The sequence below is a fragment of the Petaurus breviceps genome, unplaced genomic scaffold (genome assembly GCF_028583685.1).
Source record: "Petaurus breviceps papuanus isolate PSGF00001 unplaced genomic scaffold, PetGlider_PUasm1.0 63, whole genome shotgun sequence".
Taxonomy (NCBI): domain Eukaryota; kingdom Metazoa; phylum Chordata; class Mammalia; order Diprotodontia; family Petauridae; genus Petaurus; species Petaurus breviceps.
In genome coordinates this window covers 1,492,923-1,514,790 of record NW_027186418.1, presented here as the reverse complement: position 1 = coordinate 1,514,790, position 21,868 = coordinate 1,492,923, and the positions used below count along the sequence as shown (strand labels likewise).

The 21,868-nt window shown below is 36.6% G+C and overlaps 1 protein-coding gene and 1 pseudogene across 3 annotated transcripts in view; one reads left to right on the top strand and one right to left on the bottom strand.

The window, feature by feature from the left end:
- The window catches only part of LOC138173643 (WD repeat-containing protein 25-like), a 287,285-nt gene that overhangs the window by 233,677 nt on the left and 31,740 nt on the right, over positions 1–21,868 (bottom strand). The gene's annotated exons all lie outside the window — the stretch shown is intronic.
- LOC138173625 (interferon-stimulated 20 kDa exonuclease-like 2) lies at positions 6,422–10,858 on the top strand (annotated as a pseudogene).

Here is a 21,868-nt window from a genome sequence, read left to right as displayed (position 1 = left end):
AAGGAGCAGCTAGGTGGCACAGTGAATAGAGCACCGGTCCTGGGGTCAGGAGGACCTGAATTCAAATCCAGCCTCAGACACTTGACACACTTATTAGCTTGTATGACCTTGGGCAAGTCACTTAATCCCAATTGCCTTGCTTTCCCCCCTCTAAAAAAAAAAAAAAAGGAAAGAGAAGAAAATTAACAAAGGAATGATCATTTTTATAAGGAGTGAGGGAAAGTTTGCCTGAGAAGGTAGGACCTGAATTAGGAAACACTTCAGAAGAACAATGAGTATGGACCTAGAAATACCTTATTTACTATGGTAAACAGTGACTTGGGTAGTTATCATAAAGGATTTAGAGCTAGACGGTAGGAGATGATTTAGTTCAACTCTCTAGTTTGATAGATGAGAAAAATGAAACCCAGAAAGGCGAATGGCTTGCTTATTGACATACACATATTAAATAGCTGAGTACTGAACCCAAGCCTTCAGATTCTAAACACAGACTCTTAACACAGTGAATTGAGAATATATTCAATAAAATAGGGGAAAGCACTGAAGAGGGTAGAATTACCAAAAGAATGGAAGAATAAAATTCAACTGGAACCTAATTAAAACTCAATCAGGAGAACATTCTTGAAAATAAGTCAATCATTCAATATCTGATATGACTAACTAGGCACCGGAACTAAATGATAACCAAAAAACACCCAATCAGATGGGGAATCAATCATCACCATAACTCAAATTTTAGGATAAAACAGTAATTATCAAAACTGTCTGGTGTTGTTTAAAAACAGAAAAATTGATCAAAAGAATAGATCGTAGAAGCAAGACCTAAAAGCAAACATGTACATTAGCCTAGTGTTCAATAAACCCAAGAACACAAAAATCAATCAACGAGCATTTTTATTAAGCTCCTACTATATGGCAGGAATGGCAGCTAGGTGGTACAGTGGACAGAGTGCCAGGCCTGGAGTTAGTAAGACAGATCTTTTTCAGTTCAAATCTGGCCTCAGACAATTACTAGCTGTGTGACCCTGGGCAAGTCTCTCAATCCTGTTTGCCTCAGTTTCCTCATCTCTAAAATGAGCTGGAGAAAGAAATGGCAAACCACTCCAGCATCTTTGCCAAGAAAACCCCAAAAGTTAGTCACAACCAAAAAACAACTGAACAACAACAAAAATATGCCAGGTACTTTGGTAAGCAATGGGGATACAAAGAGTCTTCATTTGAAATGAACAGCTGATAAAATTAGGAAGCAGTTTAGTAGAAAAGATGTTCAGACTATTATCTTACTATACACAATAATACTATATATAACAATAATAATACACAATAAATTCCAAATAGGTAAAAGTTTAAAAGAGTCAAACAATTAAAATAATTAAAGGAGAATGAAAAGTCATGTTTTTTACAACCCTGGATAGGAGATTTCAAAGACAGGACAGAGCAAACTACAAGGATAAAACAATTTTTAACAAATAAAATTAAGGAGTTTTTTCCACAAACAAAATCAAAGTATCCATAATAAGTAAAGATGTGAATTTGGAAAAAAACTTGACATCAAATATCTCTAGTAAATGTCTAATATCCAAAATTAATGTGAATTCACACAAATCTATAAGAACTATGAGACAAATCTAAACTTTGAGACACTCTCCGAAAGACAAATTTTTGCTGTCATAGCAAAAGAATACTTTTCAAAAGATATAAAAATATATATATGAAAGCTATCCCAAAATCACTAATGATAACAGAAATACTAATAAAACCACTCAAAGAGAGGCACATTATTTCACTACGAGTTGGGCTATGAGTTGAGTCAGTCATTAAGGAAAAAAATTTATAATTATGCAAAAAAACTTGCTAAATTATTCATGACCTTTGATATACCCCACTACTGGGCTTATACACCAAAAAGATAAATTACAGAGACAACAGTCCCACAGGCACCAAAATAATCATAACAGCACTACCTATTATGGCAAAAATGTGGAAACAAGTTATATGCGTGCTCAATAGTTGAAGGATGACTGAACAAACTGTGGTACAATAACATAATGTGTCATAAGGAACAACAAAGAGAAATATACATATATTTATAATACTTCTTTTATAGTGGAAAAGAATTGGAAACTGAAGGGGTGCCCATCAACTGGGGACTGACTGAATAAATTATGGTATATGAATGTGATGGTATACTACTCTCTGCATGAAAATATGAAGGCAATACTTCCAAAGAATAATTGGAAGACTTGTATGAACTGATGTGGGGTGAAGTGACCAGAACAAGAAGAACAATTTATAAATAACAGCAATGTTATATAAACAAGCAACCTTGAAAGACTTAGCAGTTCTGTTCAACACAATGACCAACCATAAGTCCAAAGACCTCAGGATGAAACATGTTACTCACCTTTTGATAGAGAGATGATGGCCTCAAAGTACAGATTGAGACTTAAATTTTTTAGACATGACCAGTGCATCAATTTGTTTAGTTTCATTATACACGTTTGTAACAGGGGTTTTGTTTTTCTTGCTTTCTCGATGGGAGGGAGGAAGGTGGAAAGGAGAGAATGTGGATTAGAAAATAACATAAAATTTAATTTTTAAAAAACTTAAATGGGGAAGCTAGATGGTACCATGGATACAGCACTGGCCCTGGAGTCAGGAGGACCTAAGCTCAAATCCAGCCTCAAACACTTACTAGCTGTGTGACCCTGGGCAGGTCACAACCCCAACTGCCTCCTAAAAATAAATATTTTTTTAAAAATTCAGAGAAATATAGGAAGTCTTATATGACTTATCACAGAGTAAAGAAAGCACAAACAAAAGAACATACATAATATGACTACGATAATGCAATAGATAATGTTGATATACCAAATCAGTAAAGTTGAAACATATTCTGGGGCAGTTAGGTGGCACAGTGAATAGAGCACCGGCCCTGGAGTCAGGAGGACCTGAGCTCAAATCCAACCTCAGACACTTAACACAAAAACTAGCCATGTGACCTTGCACAAGGCACTTAACCCCAATTGCCCTGCCTTTCCCCCTCCAAAAAAAAAAAAGATTTAAAAAAACATATTCTATAAATAGCCAGTAAATTATAAAAATTTGTAAGTAATATATATATAATTCATAGTTACTATATTAAACAGTTTTGCTTAACTGTTTTTAATGGAAAGGTATTATATAAGAGAAGCCTCAAAATTTAGCAAACTTTTTAGCTTTCCAGAAAAGGAAAAAAGTAGAATAAGATTAAAATACACATTTTTATGTTATTTTAAGATTTATGAGGTACATTATTCATAATCACACTATGAAGAGGGGAGTGTTAAATATTACAATCCCCATTACAGAAGAGGAAACTGAGGCTAAGAGAGGCTACATGACTCATCTATGGTCAAAATCATAATAAAATCTTGGGAGTTGGAAGAGGCCATCCAGGACAATCTATATACAAACACGAATCTCCTCTGTAACATCTATGACAAATGATTTACTTTAAAAATCCCCAATGAATGAGAACTCACTGCTTCCAAGGCAACCCAACTTTAGGACGGCTCGAATTGTTGGGAAGTACGTCTTTACATCAAGTTGAAATCTTCCTCTCTAAAACTTCACCCATTGGCCCTCATTCTACCCTACAGGACTGTCATCGGTTAGAATGTAAGCTTCTTGAGGACAGGGCATTATGTTGTTTTTGCTTTGCATGTCCCAGATCCTGGCATGGCTGGTGGCACTTCTTAGGGGCTTAATACAGCCTTGTCTACTAATTTATTGACCTATGTCTAAGCAGAAAAAGTCTAATGCCTATTCCATAAAACAGAAGTTAGCAAACTGGTGATGCACAGTAGTCTATGAATCATGACGTGAACTTTTTCTTCTTATTATAGGACACCCTGGTTTCCAATCTTAGTTTGAAACCCCACTAAGGTCACTAAGAGTCTACAGCAAGATCTCAAGAGTTCAAAAAGGAAACAAACATATCTGGCCAGTGCCATGTAAAGAAAGACTAACCAATACTAGCCTGACTTCATCTATAGCCTCTATAAGTACAAAAGGAAAAGTAAGTGATGCCCAGACAGGTCTCACTTGTCCCTACAACAAATGATGATATCCAGGATCATGAACTTTTCAAATTGAAATCATAAAATATAAACACTCATCTACAAGAAGAACAAAGTATACTTCTATAGTTCTGGGTAGGACTGTGCCCTCATTCTCCTCACAAAAAAGGGATACAAAAGTTATAAACTCCTATCATAATAGGCATGGAATATTGTTCTATTTTATATGTTGTACAGTCAAGTTCTTATTTCTACTGCAACATGAGATTTGTACGTAAAGCAAACATTTTAAAAACTTGTCCAACACACACACACACATAGACTGAAAAAAAAATTTTTCCCCCTGAAATTCATTGCAGTCTTCACATGGGCAAAGGGAGCATTAAGAAATTTGTGCCCACAAAGATCTGATTCTATCTCAGTAGTTCCCATCCTGTGCTCTGCAGGCAGGCTGTCTTCCGCCCATCTGAAACTCCCCCACATTCACCACCCTTGCACGTTTACATAATTATGAACATACACACCAAGAAAAATATTCAGATTAGAAGAACATAATAGGCGTGGGAACGAGGAAGGAGAGAAGCATGCTGTCCTGGTTTTTTTTAATCTTTAGAACAATTTCTAACACAAATCATGACTTCACCTAATTCCCTTCTATGCCCTATCAAGGTACAGACTCCCCCTCTGTTCCCCTCATTACCAAGTTTTCCTCTCAATTTCATATCTCAGGATTTTGTGCTGTAAGTGTCCCTTTATTTTACAAGTGAGAAAACTGAAACTCAGAAGGGAATAAAAATAATTCACATTTTCATATCACTTTAAGCTTTACCAAGCTTTATCTTCACAAAAACCCTGTGAGGCAGGCAGCATAAGGATTATCATCCCCATTTTACATGTGAGAAAATTGAGAGTCCGTGAGTTAAGTGACCTGCCCAAGGTCACAGAGCTAAGAAGAATAATGAAACAGGATTCAAACTCAGGTCTCTTGAACCCAAAACCAGTATTCTTCCTATAATAATACCACACTGCTGTCAAGCAATTTTCTTTTTAATATTTGAAAAGGAACTTGAAAAAGTTAGCATAGTCACATATTATTAGGACTTAAGGTCAAGATGGCTAGCTTAACAGAGCCAGTTCCCAGTTCTCTCATACCTACCCCAGCAAAAACTTGAAATTCCTATCAGACAAATAATGATCAAGAAGGCTGATAAGAAAATACAAGCTACACTGAGTGGTTTCTTCCACCCCAGAATTTCATGTTCTATAGGAAATAGGTTTCTCAGTAAAGCCAGTGCCACATGCAAACAAGATGGTAACTTCCTAGTGTGTCCAGACAGTCCAGGGATATATGCAGACTTCAGGGCTCTGTGTTCAAAGGCAATGGAACAGAGGGTCCCACAAGAAAGCCCCAGTGGGGTCAGAAACCAGACACAGAAGACATTTAGAAGTCCCTCTCAAAATATGAATCATTATGGGATAAGAAATTATGAAAGAGATGATTTCAGAGAATCCTGAGTAATTAATAACTGATACAGAGAACAATATATACAGTACAAGGACAATACACTTTAAAGAAAAAGGCCTTTGCAGAACTTGAAAACTCTGATCCAAGCAACAATTAACCATAGAACCTGAAGACTTAAGTCAAAGCATGGTCTACCTCCCAACAAAAAGGTGACTGATGCCCTCAAGCTGCAGAAGAGACACTTTTGTTTTTTTAATATGGCCACTGTATGACTAGGCTTATTTGTTAAAAGTTTTTTTCTCTCTCTCTTCCTTGATTTTTGTTTTTGCTTTTGTTTTTTGGAGGGCAGCTGGGGTTAAGTGACTTGCCCAAGGTCACACAGATAGTTTTATGTTGTCTGAGGCTGAATTAGAACTCAAGTCCTCCTGAATCCAGGGCCAGTGATCTATTCACTGCGCCACCTAGCCACCCCTCTCTCCCTTGATTTTTAATTGGGGGGAGGAAGGCAGGGTGAAAAGAAGTCAGCAATAGTGATGTCAAAAAAGAGAGAGAGAGCAACTGACATTTTTTTTTAATGAACAGAAGAGAAGAGAAGGAAGTTTAGAAGCAAGGCCAAGTAAAACAGTTTTGAAAGTTACATGTGGATTCTGTTATTTTAAAAGTAAATGGCATGAAATGGAGATTCACAGTTTCACATATAATCCTCCTTTTGTATTCTATTGTATATATGGAAACAATCTCTTTTTTAGTGCTTTTGAAAATTAAATTAAATTTAAAGAAGTAATTATTAAGGACCTACTATGTGCAACATATAGTGAAAAGCAGTTCTTTTATCTTCACATTGACCTTGCAGGGCAAGAATTCCATTTTGTTTCTTTTTATTTGACCACTTTTGTGAGCTAATTAAGCACCACCTGAGTACAAGGAACAAAGGTCATATTGGGGATGCAGAAATAAATATGATGCTGTCCCTGTTATCAAGAAGATTAGCCCCATATGGGAGATGGCACATACACGAGGGAATTACAATACAAAACTGAATACGACAAATGCCATCAAACAGAAGGCTCAAGATTTTTCAGTCGATCTAAAACACTCCATGTGCAATTATATGTTAATAATAGTGTTATGAAAGTGACCCTGCATTAAGGCTCTCACCAGTGAAGCACAAGCCAGAAAGGCCTTGAGGACAAACTGGCAACAGACCAAGGTGTGATCAGACACTCATCTCCAGGTTAGTCACAGGGTGATAATTTTGTACAGGGGATGTAAACTGAGGCCAAAGAAATAAGACATTACTAAAGTAATGGAAACAAATTGGAATTTATTCAGTCTAATGATTCATTTTTTTTTCTCCCCTTATGGGAGAAAATACTACTCTAGGACCCTGACATCACAATCCCAATTGCATTTATTGAGAAGGTAGAAATGGCACTGAGGGCAACTAGGAGGTATAGTGGATTGACATGCAAGATATCTAAAGGAAGAGAACATACCAAAGTCATGGGGTAAAAAAACTCATACATTTTTCATGCCCAAAAAAAAAGGCAACAAAGAAAATATCTACAAATACCCACCTACCGATGGCCCCAACTACACAAAAATTTTATGTGCATCATCTATACACAAATAAAAGACATTTTATTAAGAATAAGAAATCTTATAAGGAATAAGTAGACTTGTGAAAATCATTCAACATTGAACTACATCTTTACCATCTTTCAATTGACTAAAAGATATAGAAAAATATAAGATCCCATCATGCTTACTGTCTGTCAGTGATTAAAAAGTATTAGATGCAGTAGAGCAAAATTTAAAGGCATCTCCCATGCATATACCAAATTCATTCAAAAGGTCTTAAAAGACACAACAGAAATAATCCTTCAATCAACTCTATGATGATAAAAATCATGCAAAGACCAAAACAGGAAGATAGATGCTCATCACTGTGGTGTTCTCCACTGTGATGGAGGAAATCCAAAACTCAGTGTAAGTAAAAAATTATTTCTCCATGGATGATGAGACCTTCCAGAGGCTCATGTTTGCAGAAGAGATTGTGCTGGTTGTATCAAGCCCTGAAACTCTGCAGAGACTCAATAAACATTCAAAAAAGTTTGTCCCAACCAACAACACAAAAAAGACGAAGTGGATGAAGAATATCTATTGTGCAGATTATGATATAAATTTGGATGAAAAGCACAGAGAGATTGTAAGTCAGGATATATAATTGGGACAGACAATACAGATCATTAATAATTTGGTCCTGAGTTGAACAGGAGGAAAAGAGGAGGACAAATTGCCTTCAGGAAATTGCAAAGCTCTTTTAATCACTTCAAGCTTCCCATGAAAGCAAAAGCTTATCTTTTAAATACCAACACTTGATTAGTGCTGCTATGGAGAAGATATGGAATATATGAAAATCTCCAAAGAATTAAAACACAGAGGTCAAAGGAGAAGCTTATGGTGTGTATAAACAGTATGCAACATACAGCCAATGAAGAATTTCAAAGAATATGAGTAAAACTTGTAATCATGGAAACATTTGATAGGAAGAGAAAGTGGGCTCGTCACGGTGGTATATAATTCTACTGGTACCCTCCCGATTCCAGGGGGAAAAAATAGGCATCCAACACGTTGGATAAAACCCCCTGAAACAAACTTACAGAACACATACAAGAGAGTTGCAAAGGATGGAGAGGCATTAACTGGGTTTCAATCAGGGTCACTAAATAATGAGATCAAAGATTCATTTGGGTATCTGAGCATGAGAGAAAGTATTTTTCAAGGGGAAAATGGTGATCGAAAACTGAGAATGGTGAACCAACTCTAGGCATGTGAACTAGAGCAAAATCACTTCCTCCCCCTAGTCCTCAATCTCTCTCTCTATAAATGAAGGGGTTAAACTACAAATGAAGATATAAAATTTTTAACTTTTTTTGAAACATGGAACCCTTTAGTGGTTGGATGAAACCTTTCTCAGAATCATGTGTTTGAATACATAAAATAAAATACACAGGATTACAAAGAAAACTAATTCCATTAAAACACAGTTATCTACAAGTGCATGGGCCCCAGGTTAAGAACTTTTGTTCTCTAAGATCCTGCCCAGCTCTAAATTCTAAGATTCTATGTAAACTTGAGTACAAAAACCCTTCATTCTTGATCTAATGGTGCCATCCAGTGGTCAGAAAGAGGCATGCATTCAAGCTATATTACTGCACATCAATTTTTAAAAGGCTCATGATCACTTTTAGTAAAAATATGAATGATTCAGGCACAATCTGAGTAATTTTTAATCCACTTCAAGCTCCAGTCTATTCTAGCCTCTATAGGAGCAGCCAGTATAGGGGGCTCTGTATACCTCAAGATGTGGATCTTTGACCTTTAGCCAAAAATAAGTTCCCACACTTCCCTGTTTACAGAAGTAATTGTATGAAACAAGTCCTTCCTGGTCACTCTTCTCTCCAACCCTCCTTAATAATGTCTACCCTGATTCTCAACTTGGGCTTTGGGGGCTATGGTTCCCCAAAGAAGAGCAATTCCAAGTACCAGCATTTCATAGAGTGACAACAGCAACAAGAGAGAAATCTTTTAAAGCAGATGCCGGTCCCAGACAGGGTATCTAGATCCATTCTAAATTTCTAAATAAAGGAGAGACTTTAGTATAAATAGTCAACAGAAACTCCATCCCCTCCCTGAACCTAAAGGAAAGACATCCAATCAGGAGGGGGGAAAAATGGAATTGAAAAGCTCTTCAGTAAGAAAATAACAGTGTCTTAGCTAACACCCACTCCTTTAAGGAAGACCAGATCAGCAGCTATGGCATTTAAGGCAAATCTGTCAGAATCCCAGAGCGGCCTCTACCACCTCCTAGCTGTTCAAACCCTACCACCTCGACCACAGATGAGCCAAAACAAGATGGTGACCCTTGACTATGAGATAGTAGGCACAGGGCCTAAAGAGCTTAAGAGTTCTTTGGTCTAATGTAGCACTGTAAGGGACAATGGTGATGTGTTTGTGATGAATATACCCACCCTTCTTACAAAACTGTGGACTACAAGTGAAGTAGTATCAAGAAGGAGCTAAACATTAATGTCACCATGTTACTTACTTTAAGGTATCCCAGAAAGAGATCTTAAAGATTGGGAAGATTGTGGTGAATCACTCCATCCACAATGACTTCAAAGCCTCCACTACTTTAACTCCAAATCCTTTACCTCAAAAACTTCCCAAATCCCTTTCCTTCACTCCCAAGCTGGCTTCCCTGAGAATGAGTCAATCTGTCTGAAGCATTTCACCAAGGAGATACTCCATCAGGTCATTCAGGTAGGGAAGAGTGGGCATTCCTCAGCTGCAGATGCCACAACAACCACAGACTTCTAACAGTTAGTGGAAGTTTAGTGGGAGCAACAGCTGGTGTGGTCTCCTCCCTTTCAGGAATAGGGGAGGGAGCATTGTGGGGCTAGTAATTATCATAGGGAGAAGGCATTAGACTGAGGGTAGGCAACTGCCCCAGGTGGAACAAATCCAAATAGCCCTGGGCTTGGGCTGGAGCTGCTGGGAAGTAAAGTCTACCCCAGATCTAATTTCTCCAACCAAAGACCACTGAAACTGTCACCACAAATCTTATGTCCTATATGATAAGAGTCTTACCCTTTCCATCACAGTGAAAGGGCAGGGTAAAGGGGAAACCCTATATATTAAAAGCCATCCTTGCCTTCTTACAGTGGTGTTCTAAGCTGGCCAAAAGTCCCAACATGCCTTGCTCCAGGAGCTTACCTGCCATATATATATGGCATATACCTGATGCAAAATAGAAAGCAAGATGGACTGGAAGTCAGAGGTCCAGGGTTCTAGCCCCAGCTCTGCCAATGCCTGTGTGTCTAGACAAATCATTTCACCGCTATGTTTTCTGACCAGGCGGTAGAGTAGATAGAGCTGGACTTCTTACTGGCTCTATGACTCAAAGCAAGTCACTTAACCCCTCTAAGCTCAATTTCCTCATTGTAAAATGAGGGCATTGGACTCAATAACCTGTAAGATCCCTTCCAGTTCAAAATTTACGATCCTGTAGATCCTTCCATGTATAACACTATATTTACTCTTCTGTTTTCAAACAGTAAAATCAAAAGCTAAGGAGGAGAATGTCATCTCTTTAAGAATAACATACTGACTGTAAGAAACAACAAACATCAATATACAGAAGTATGGAAAGATTTACACGATCTGATGCAGAGTGAAAGAAAGAGAGCAAAAACTAAAATGACTACAAGAATGTAAATTGAAAGAATTACCATGAATTTAAATAATTAAAAGTGACTGTTGCAAAATTACAAAAAATAAGCATGGCTCCCAAGAAGAGATACAAGAAGATAATTCTGCCAGGACCCCAAGGTTCACTAGTACCGTGTTTCCCCGATAATAAGACCTATCCTGAAAATAAGCCCTCCCCTTACTGTGTAAGATTCCTCTAAAATAAGCCCTCCCCCGAAAACAAGCCCTATTGAGATTGCTACTGTAGTGAAGGTGATCCCCTGCGCTACACGCTACATTACGGTACCCTCTGTATGCACCGTCCCCCGACCCCGTAAAACGCATGCCGTGCTCCGAGCTGCATCCAATCAGAGCTGCAGCAGTGAGCGTGTCATCCTGTTCTTCCCCAGTGATTTGCTTATTGAATAAAGGTACATTTTTTTGTTCACATTTACCTGTTTATTAAAATTGCTGTCAATGTTCATTAAAATAAGCCCTCCCCTGAAAATAAGCCCTCTGGTGTTTTTCTGTCCAAAAATTTAATAAGACAGTGTCTTATTATCGGGGAAACGCGGTAATGAAGCTCTGCCCTGAGGCTGGCCAAAAGCAAGACTTGCCCCTAGAGCCAGAGAGAGAGAGAGAGAGCGAGAGAGAGAGAGAGAGAGCGAGAGCGAGAGAGAGAGAGAGAGAGAGAGAGAGAGAGAGAGAGAGAGAGAGAGAGAGAGAGAGACCCTGTTTTCATAGCAACCCAGCAAAAGAACCCTACCCCTGGGGCAGACCAGCAACAAGATTACTCTTCCCAGGCCTGCCACCAGGAAGACTCAATAGCAATCCAACAGAAAGGTCCCAGCCCTGGGGCAAGTCAACAGCTAAACTACAAGCAGGGAGACCAACAAGGAGACTCTACCCCCAGTAAAAGTCAGAAGAGAAAGCAGCTCTCCAATGAAAGCAAGTAGTTAAGCCCTAAAGCCCAGTGAAAGCCAGCAGTAAGACCCTGAGCCCCAGCACAAAAAGCTTGGATCAGTGCGGGATCAGAGTCTAACTCTCACATAAAAACACCAAGTCTCACACACACACACACACACACACACAAGGCAACACAAACACGAAAAAAAAAAAAACAAAAAAACAAAAAAAAACCTGACTACAGAAAGTTAACTGTGGTGACAGGGAGAATGAAGGCAAAAACTTAGAAGAGGACAATAGTGGCAAAATTGCTACATGTGAAACCTCAAAGAAAAATATAATTTGGTCTCAGGACCAGAAAGAATTCTTGGAAGCACTTAAAAAGGATTTTAAAAAGCAAATTAGAGAAGTAGAAGAAAAATTAGAAAAGAACTCAGAGAATCATGAAAAAATAGTCAATAGCACGGGAAAAGATATACAAAAATTTACTAAGGAAAATAAATACCTAAAAAATAGAATTGGCCAAATAGAAAAAGAAGTACAAAAGCTCACTGAAGAAAATAATTCCTTAAAAATTAGAATTGAGCAAGTGGAAACTAATGACTCTATGAGACATGAAGATATGATCAAAAAAAAATTAAAAAAGTAAAAAAATAGAAGAAAATGTGAAATTTCTCATTGGAAAAACAACTGACCTAGAAAATAGATCCAGGAGAGACATTATAAAAATTATTAGACTACCTGAAAGCCATGATAAAAAAAAAAAAGCCTGGATAACAGATTTCTAGAAATTATAAAAGAAAACTGCTCTGATCCCAATATGAAAACACTCTGGAACATCACAGTCAAATTCTAGAACTCAAAGATCAAGAAGAAAGTACTACAAGCAGCTGAAAAGATACAATTCAAATACTGTGGAGCTACAGTCAGGATTACACATGATTTGGCAGCTTCCACATTAAAAAACCAGAGAAGTTGGAATGTGATATACTGGAAGGCAAAGACGTTAGAATTATAGCCAAGAAATCACTTACCCAGCAAAATCTTTCAGGGGAGGAAAAGGATATTTAATGAAATAGAGGACTTTCAAGCATTCCTAATTAAAAGACCACAGCTGAATAAAAAACTTGACCTCCAAATACAAGACTCAAGGGAAACATAAAAAGTTAAGAAAAAAACAAGAAAAAGAAAATATAAGAAGGTTAAACTGTTAAACTCTTTCTATTTCTATATGGCAAGATAATATTTAGAACTCTTAACTTTCTTACTATAAGAGCAATTAGGAGAAGAGGGAATGGCTATAAAATGACTTTGATGTGATGACAAAAAAAAATAAAGGGGTGAGAAAGAAAATTGCACTGGAAGGAGGGGGAGATTGAATGAAACAAATTATCCCATATGAAAGAGCTATTATAATAAAGGGGAAGATTGGGGGGGGGGGGGCAGGAAGGGATACCAAGCTTAAATTTTACTCATCAAAATTGGCTCAAAGAAGGAACATATGCACTCAGCTGGTTACAGAAATCTATCTTATCCTATAAGAAAGTTTAAAAAAAATAATAAGATAGGAATAATAGAAGGGGAAAGAGGAACTGATAAAAAGGAAGGCAGACTGGGGAAGGTGATGATCAAAAGAAAAACACTTGTGAGGAGGGAAAAGGTGAGATGTAAGAGAGAGAGGAGGTGAACAAAGGGAAACAACCTGGAGGGAAAAACACAACTAGTCATCATAACTATAAATGTGACTAGGATGAACTCAACCCACAAAACAGCAGGTGGATAGCTGAATGGATTCAAACCAAAATCCTACAGCATGTTGTTTACACGTTTGAAGCAGAAAGATGCACACAGAGTGAAGGTAAAGGGCTAGAACAGAATTTATTATGCTTCAGCTGAAGTAAAGAAAGCAGGGGTAGCAGTCATGATCAAAGATAAATTAAAAGCGAAAACAGTTCAAATTTAAAAAGACAGGGAAGGAAACTATACCTTGCTGAAAGATACCATATATAATAAAGTCATATGAATAACTAATCAGAAATTCACCAAATGGTATAGCATCTAAATTTCTGATGGTGAAGTTGAATGAGTTACAGGAGGAACTAGATAATAAAACTACTAGTGGGGGAACCTCAACTTTCCCTCTCAGAACTAGATAAATCTAGCCAAAAAATAAAATAAAATAAACAAGGAGATAAATAAAATTCTAGAAAAGTTAGATATGATAGATCTCCAGAGAAAACTGAATGGGAATAGAGAGGAATATACCTTTCCCTCAGCAGTATATGACACCTACACAAAAACTGACCATATATTAGGACATAAAAACCTCACAACCAAATGCAGAAAAGCAGAAATAGTAAATGCATCCTTTTCAGATCATAATGGCAATAAAAATTACATTCAATAATGGACAGTGGAAAGAGGGAATGAAATTTAATTGGCAACTAAATAATCTAATTCTAAAAAAATAAGTGGGTCAAAGAACAAATCATAAAAACAATCAATAATTTCAATAAAGAAAATCACAAGGGGCAGCTAGGTGGCGCAGTGAGTACAGCACCAGCCCTGGAGTCAGAAGGACCCGAGTTCAAATCCAGCATCAGACACAACACAAAAACTAGCCGTGTGACCTTGGGCAAGTCACTTAACCCCAATTGACCTCCAAAAAGGAAAAAAAAAGTCACAATAAGACAACATACCAAAATTTATGAGATGTAGCCAAAGAGGTATTTAGGGGAAATTTTACATTTCTAATTGCTTACATCAATAAAATAGGGGAAAAGATTAATTAATTGGGCATGCAGCTAAAAAAAAATTAGAAAAAGAACAAACTAAACCCCCCTCCAATTAAATATCAAATTGGAAATCCTGAAAATCAAAGGAGAGATTAATAAAGGAAAGAAGAAAACCAAATTACTAGTATCAGAAATGAAAGGAGTGAATTCACCACCAATGAAGAGGAAATTAAGACAATTGTTAGGAGCTATTTTGCCCAATTATATGACAATAAATTTGACAACTAAATAAAATGGATGAATATCCACAAAAATATAAATTACCTAGATTAACAGAAGCAGAAATAAAATACTTGAATAACCCAATATTAGAAAGAGAAGTTGAACAAGCCATCAATGAATTTCCTAATAAAAAATCCCCAGGACCAGACGGATTGATTCACAAGCGAATTCTACCAAACATTTAAAGAACAATTAATCCCAATACTAATATAAACTGTTTAAAAAATAGGCAAAGCAGGTAGAAGTCCTACCAAATACCAGCACAAACACAGTGCTGTCACCTAAACCAGGAAGAGCCAAAACAGAGAAAGAAAATTATAGACCAATTTCCCTAAAGAATATTGATGCAAAAATTTTAAATAAAATGCTAGCAAAGAGATTACCGCAATATATCACAAGGGTCATATCCTATGACCAGGTGGGATTTATACCAGGAATTCAGGGCTTGTTCAATATTAGGAAAACTATTAGCATAATTGACCACATCAATAACAAATCTAACAAATCATATGATTATCTCAATAGATGCAGAAAAAGTGTTTGACAAAATACTGTACCCATTCCTATTAAAAACACTAGAAAGCACTGGAATAAATGGAGCTGACCTTAAAATGATAAGTAATATTTATCTAAAACCATCAGCAACTATCCATCTGTAATGGAGATAAGCTAGAAGCCTTCCCAATACAATCAGAAGTGAAGCAAGGATGCCCATTATCGTCTCTATTCTTCAATATTGTACTAGAAATGTTAGCTGTAGCAATAAGAAGGGGGAAAAGAAATTAAAGGAATTAGTATAGAGAATGAGAAAACAAAACTATTACTCTTTGAAGATGATAGGCTATTATATTTAAAAATCCTAGAGAATCAGCTAAAAAACTACTTGAAATTATTAACAATTTTAGAAAAGTTGCAGGATACAAAATAAAACCACATAAATCATGAGCATTTCTATATATTACCAACAAAATCCTGCAGCAAAATATAGAGAAATTCCATTTAAAGTAACTATAGACAACATAAAATATTTGGGAGTCTACCTGCCAAGACAACCCCAGGAACTATATGAACACACCTATTTTCACACTTTTTACACAAATAAAGTCAGACTAAAACAACTGGAAAAATTAATTGCTCATGAGCAGGTCAAGTCAATATAGTAAAAATGACAATTCTACCTACATTAATGAATTTATTCACTGCCATACCAAACTATCAAAAAATATTTTAGAGAGCTAGAAAAAATAATAAAAGAAAATTCATCTGGAAGAACAAAAACTCAAGGATATCAAGGGAATCAATAAAAAAAAAAAGAATGTAAAAGAAGGTGGTCTAGCTGTACCAAATCTCAAATTGTATTATAAAGTGGTAGTCATTGAAATAATCTGGTACTGGCTAAAACATAGAATGGTGGGTCAGTGAATGACCATAGTAATCTAGTATATGATAAAACCAAAGATTCAAACTTTTGGAACAAAAACTTATTATTTGACAAAAACTGCTGGGAAAACTGGAAAACAGTATGACAAAAACTAGGTATAGACCAACATCTCACACCATATACCAAGATAAGGTCAAAATGGGTACGTGATTTACACCTAAAGGGTGATACCATAAGCAAATTAAGAGAATGTGGAATGGTTTATCTTTCAGATTTATGGATAAGGGAAGAATTTAGGAGCAAAGAAGATATAGAGAGTATTATAAAATGCAAAATAGATAATTTTGATTATATAAAATTAAAAAGTTTTTTGCACAAACAAAACCAATGCAACCAAAATCATAGGGAAAGCAGAAAACTGGGAGAAAATTTTTGCAACATGTATTTCTGATAAAGCCCACTTCTCAAATATATAGAGAAGTGAGTCAAATTTAGAAGAATACAAGTCATTCTCCAGTTGATAAATGGTCAAAGGATATGAACAGGCAGTTTTCAAATGAAGTAAAGCTATCTCTAATCATAGGGAAGAAATGCTCTATATCACTATTGATTAGAGAAATACAAATCAAAACAACTCTGAGGTACCACCTCACACCTATCAGACTGGCTAATATAATAAAAAAAAGGGAAATATTGAATGTTGGAAGGGAAGTGGGGAAACTGGACATTAATGCACAGTTGGTGAAGTTGTGAACTGATCCAATCATTCTGGAGGGCAATTTGAAACTTTAATCCAGCAATATCACTGCTAAGTCTATATCCCAAAGGAATCCAAAAAAAGGAAAAAAGATCTATCTGTACAAAAATATTTAAAGCAGTTCTTTTTGTGGTGGATAACAATTGAAAACTGAATGGATAGGGAATTGTTTAGCCATTGGGGAATGGCTAAACAAGTTGTGGTACATGAATGTAATGGAATACTATTGTGCTATAAGAAATGACCAGCAAGATAATTTCAGAAAAAAATGGAAAGACTTAATGAACTTATATATAGTGAAGTGAAGAGAACCAGGAGAATGTTGTACACAATAACAGCAATATTGTTCAACAAAGAACTGTAAACAACTTCCCTCTTCTCAGTAATACAGTGATCCAAAACAAGCCCAAACGGCTAATGATGAAGCACACCATTTCCATCCAGAGAAAGAACTGATATTGTTTGAATACAGACTGAAGCATGCTATTTTTCACTTTCATTTCTTTTCTTTTATTAGTCTTCTTGTACAAAATGACTAATATGTAAATGTTTTATATAACTACACACATATAACCTATATCTGACCACTTAACATCTCAAGGAGTGGGGAGGGGAGAAAGGGAGGGATAGAATTTGGAACTCAAAACTTTAAATAAAAATGTAAAAAAAATTAACTGCTCCCACATGTACAAAAATATTTATAGCAGCTCTTTTGGTGGTGGCCAAGAACTAGAAATTAAGGGGATGCCCATCAATTGGGAAATAGCTGAACAAGTTGTAGTATATGAATGTAATGAAATACTACTATGCTAAAAGCAATGATGAGCAGGTGGACTTCAGAAAAACCTGTAAAGACTTATATGAACTGATGCTGAGTGAAGTGAGAAAAACCAGAACATTGTACACAGTAACAGCCACATTGTTCGATGACTGACTTTGATAGACTAAAGATTCATGATAGAAAATTCCATCCACATCCAGAGAAAGAAATATAGAGTCTTGGAACAGCACCAGCCCTGGAGTCAGGAGGACCTGAGCTCAAATCTGGCCTAAGACACTTAATACTTACTAGCTGTGTGATGTTGGGCAAGTTACTTAACCCCAATTTCCCTGCCTTCCCTCCTCCAAAAAAGATCAAAAAGAAAAAAAAAAGAATACAGAGTCTTAATGCAGATCAAAGCATACCATTTGCTTCTCTTTTTTGTTTTGTTTTGTTTTGTTTTTTTCTTTCTCATGGTTCCTCCCATTCGTTCTAATTCTTCTATACAACATGACTAATGTGAAAATATGTTTAATAAGAATGTATTTGTAGAGCCTATATCAGATTATATGTCATCTTGGGGAGAGGGGGGAGGGAGGCAGAAAAAATTTAAAACTTACACAAGTAAATGCTGAAAACTAAAAAAATTAATTTTTCTAAAAAAAATTAACTGCTAATAGACAAAAAGGAGAGATCAATGGATTAACTAGATATATCAAACATTACATTAAATGTATATAAAAGATTAATGTGTAATAAATCTATGGAAAATTTTTAAAGTTTAAGAAATAACTTGAAAGAATGGCATACTGAACCATATTTACTAATTAAATCATACAACTTCTTAAAGTAGCAGTATTAAAACCCCAATTTCTCTAAGGCATTAAGATTTACATGGCATTTTAAAACCTCACAACCACTCTTTAAAAGGAAAGTATTATTCCTAGAGAACTGACTTGCTCAGGACCATACAGCTAATAAGGATCAAAACTAGGATTTGAACCATGTCTCCTCTGATGCCAAGTCCAGCACTCTTTCCAGTAACCTTGCTCAGGTGATCAGAGTTCAAATACAAGTTAGGCACATGTAGCTTTTTTTTTAAGCTAACCCCAACAATTAAAGGGTAACATATAAAAATATATGCTCCAATTACTCAAAGTATTCTTCCACAGGTTTCTTCTCCTAAAACATTCCAGGCACAACTCCAGTCAACCACTTCTATTCCTTATTATAGTATAACTACTGATCTGGTCTCCAATCTACTACTTCCTCAATAATTAAATATTTCTTTGAGTTATTATTCTCCTTTGTTTTTTGTGAGGGGTTTTTTGGAAACAGTCTCCCTATCTCGCCCTGGCTGGAAGTACATTAGTTACTACACTGCTGAACAGAACTGAAGCTTTAACGTGCTGTTTCTGACCCAGGTCTCTCCTTGGGCAGCCTAGTGATCACCCACTCCAGGGAGCTCACCATAGGTGAGCTGGACTTAACGCATACACCTAATCAGCTTTAACCTACTCCAGCTCAGAACTCCCAAGTTCAATCAATCCATCTACCTCAGTCTCCCCTAGTAACAGGGATTATAAGCATTCATTACATCCAGGCAAAACATTTCTTCATAGAAGAGTTACCATGTGTCTAGTTATCAGCAAAAAAGTGAGAATACCAATTCAGGAAACACAGTTCAAGGACACTGTAGCCCTACCAGAACATGCCCTGTAATTTTCTGTCTACTAACCCTTTGTCCATGTGGTTCTACCTACCATAATAAGCATAATAATAATAATGCCTCACATTTAAATAGCACTGGAAGGGTTTGTAGGATGCTTTGTGCCACGGGCACTACACACCAAATTTGATAGATGAAGTGAAGTGCAGAGTAATTTGCCAGTGCTGGTGACAGAAGGAAGATTTTAACATATCTCTTTGGAAACCACATCTAATTTCTTTTCTTCCCTTTACCACACTGCCTCATCTGCCTGCTTGTGATTGTAAATCGCAAGAGTGCAGGGGAACTGTGTCTCATGGATCTTTTTAGAGTGTTTACCATAACCTATGGTGTTTTTAATGATAATGGAGTCAGAAGATTAAGCACAAGTCTAGGCCCAGAAATAAACTAGATGACAGCAAGCATGTTAGTTAAACCTAAAATCTCAGTTTCCACATCTGTAAAAGAGAGATAATAATAAAACACCTACCTTATATGGTAGTTGTGGAGAAAGCTTTCTAAACTATAAAAATCTGTATTAAAAACTGAGATATTATGTTAATGATGAAAATTATCATTATCAGATTCAGAAATCTGGCTGAAAACCAGTAGTAATAAAATTCTGATTACCCAAGAGATGACCTAGTGACAATAACTCAGATAATTAAGACAAAAAAATGCCCCTTTACTCAAATCATCCACTTAATTATGGCCACCGGGTGTCACCTTTTATCCTTGTACAGATGTCTTATTCATTAATTTGCTGTTTTATGATATCAAAAAAGGGCGAAAACCTCCACTAACAACCTCTGCTGATGGCTCATCATAGCATGGGGGTGAACCTGGGTTCAAAGGCTTTAGCAAAGTAGTAAAAGCTGATAGGCTTCAAGTAAGGACCAGTTATAAACTGTGCATATGCCATACAGAGACCAGTCTATCTAAATGCAGACAGGTTCATCACCAGAAGTTTGGCCATCAGGTGATAATTTTCAATCAGAACAGCAACTCATAGAGACATCTGCTAAGGTGCAAAGAGGAGGGGAAAGGGGAAAGTTGGGGAATGGAAAAGGAGGGGGATCCACAGAAGTGAAAGTAGTCTCTACATGGAATAAATCGGATTTTTAAGATACTGAAATACCTTAAGACAGGAAGAGGTTTTACATGCCCAATATTAAATTTAATAAATGATACTAAATACATGTAAAAAAGAAAATCCTTGAATAATCAAGGTAGATATCTCCAGTTCCTTCATCAATCTTCATATGGCATGGTTTCTGATCTCCTTCATCATCTAAACCTGCTGTTTTAATGCATAAAATGACACAATATCATCTCACAAAACGATAAAAAGCAATGAAGGTGAAAACAAGCTTGTAGAAAACTTGGCATGAGACCAAATTAGCCCACAGCAAGCCAAAAGCATTTACTGATGAAACCAGGTAGATAACAGACACAAAGTACAAAAGATTTGTAAGCACTTCTAAAGTAATTCATTTTTTCACTCATAATAATGCAAACACATTTGCCCTCTAACACCTCATTATCTGATGTGCTATATGAGGAAGCAGGAATAGCACTTGGGAAAATGTAACAGGGAAGAACAGCCAGAGATAAATACACAAAGAAGAAATCTATGATGGTGGTTAAAAAAAGAAGTTTTCAAGGCACTCAAATGTCAAGAAAGGTGAAGATGCCAAAAGAATGGAAATATCTCAATGGCATTATTTCTGAAAAATAAAAAGGCTATGGAGAAGTCATCAGCAACTGTTCCCTGATTTCCAGTGAAAATGGTGATGTAAAAGTTCATAGAGGAGCCCAGTGCTCACACACATAATCCAAAAAAGGTCTAAAAAGAGCATGAAATGAAATCATGATCAAGATACTCAAAGAGAGAAAAAATAAGACTCTTCACCTAGGCCAAGACTGCATAAAAAGATAGCCAGAAATGAAATTTCAAGACCTCTCTGCTAGGGAAATCAGAATAAACATAGGTTAAAAAAAGTCATATGTCGATGAATACTCTGATTAATCAGAGACTCTAAAGGAACACAATGAAGTCCATAGGGGTCTGTTTCAAGTCAGGGAGCCAAGAGTGTTCAGTTGGAAAATCTCCAACAGGGTCTGAAAGATGCAGAGAACTGAGAAAAAAACACAAAGAGCCTAGAGTCCAGAGCAATTTGATGATGTCACTAGGCTGATGCTAGGAGGCCAAAGTCCACGGTAATCTGACCTAAGAGGCTCCAGAGGGCCCTGAAAACCAGGGCACTATGACCCCAGATGATCCTGAGGGACCAAAAACCTGCCATTACTTTGAGTACAAATATACTACGGAAGGTAGAAGCCAGAAGCAAAAACCCAGGAAACTGAGTTTGGGTTCAAACAGAACCTGATAAACCCATTCAAGAATGTGGGAGGAAGAAGACCTTGGCCTTTGCACAAAATACCAAATTAGGAACTGAGGCTGCCAATATCACCAACCAGAACACACCAGATACCATGAAAAAATAATGAGGATCAGAGAAGAAGCACAAGAGGAAAGTCCAGAAAAAGAGAGTAGCTA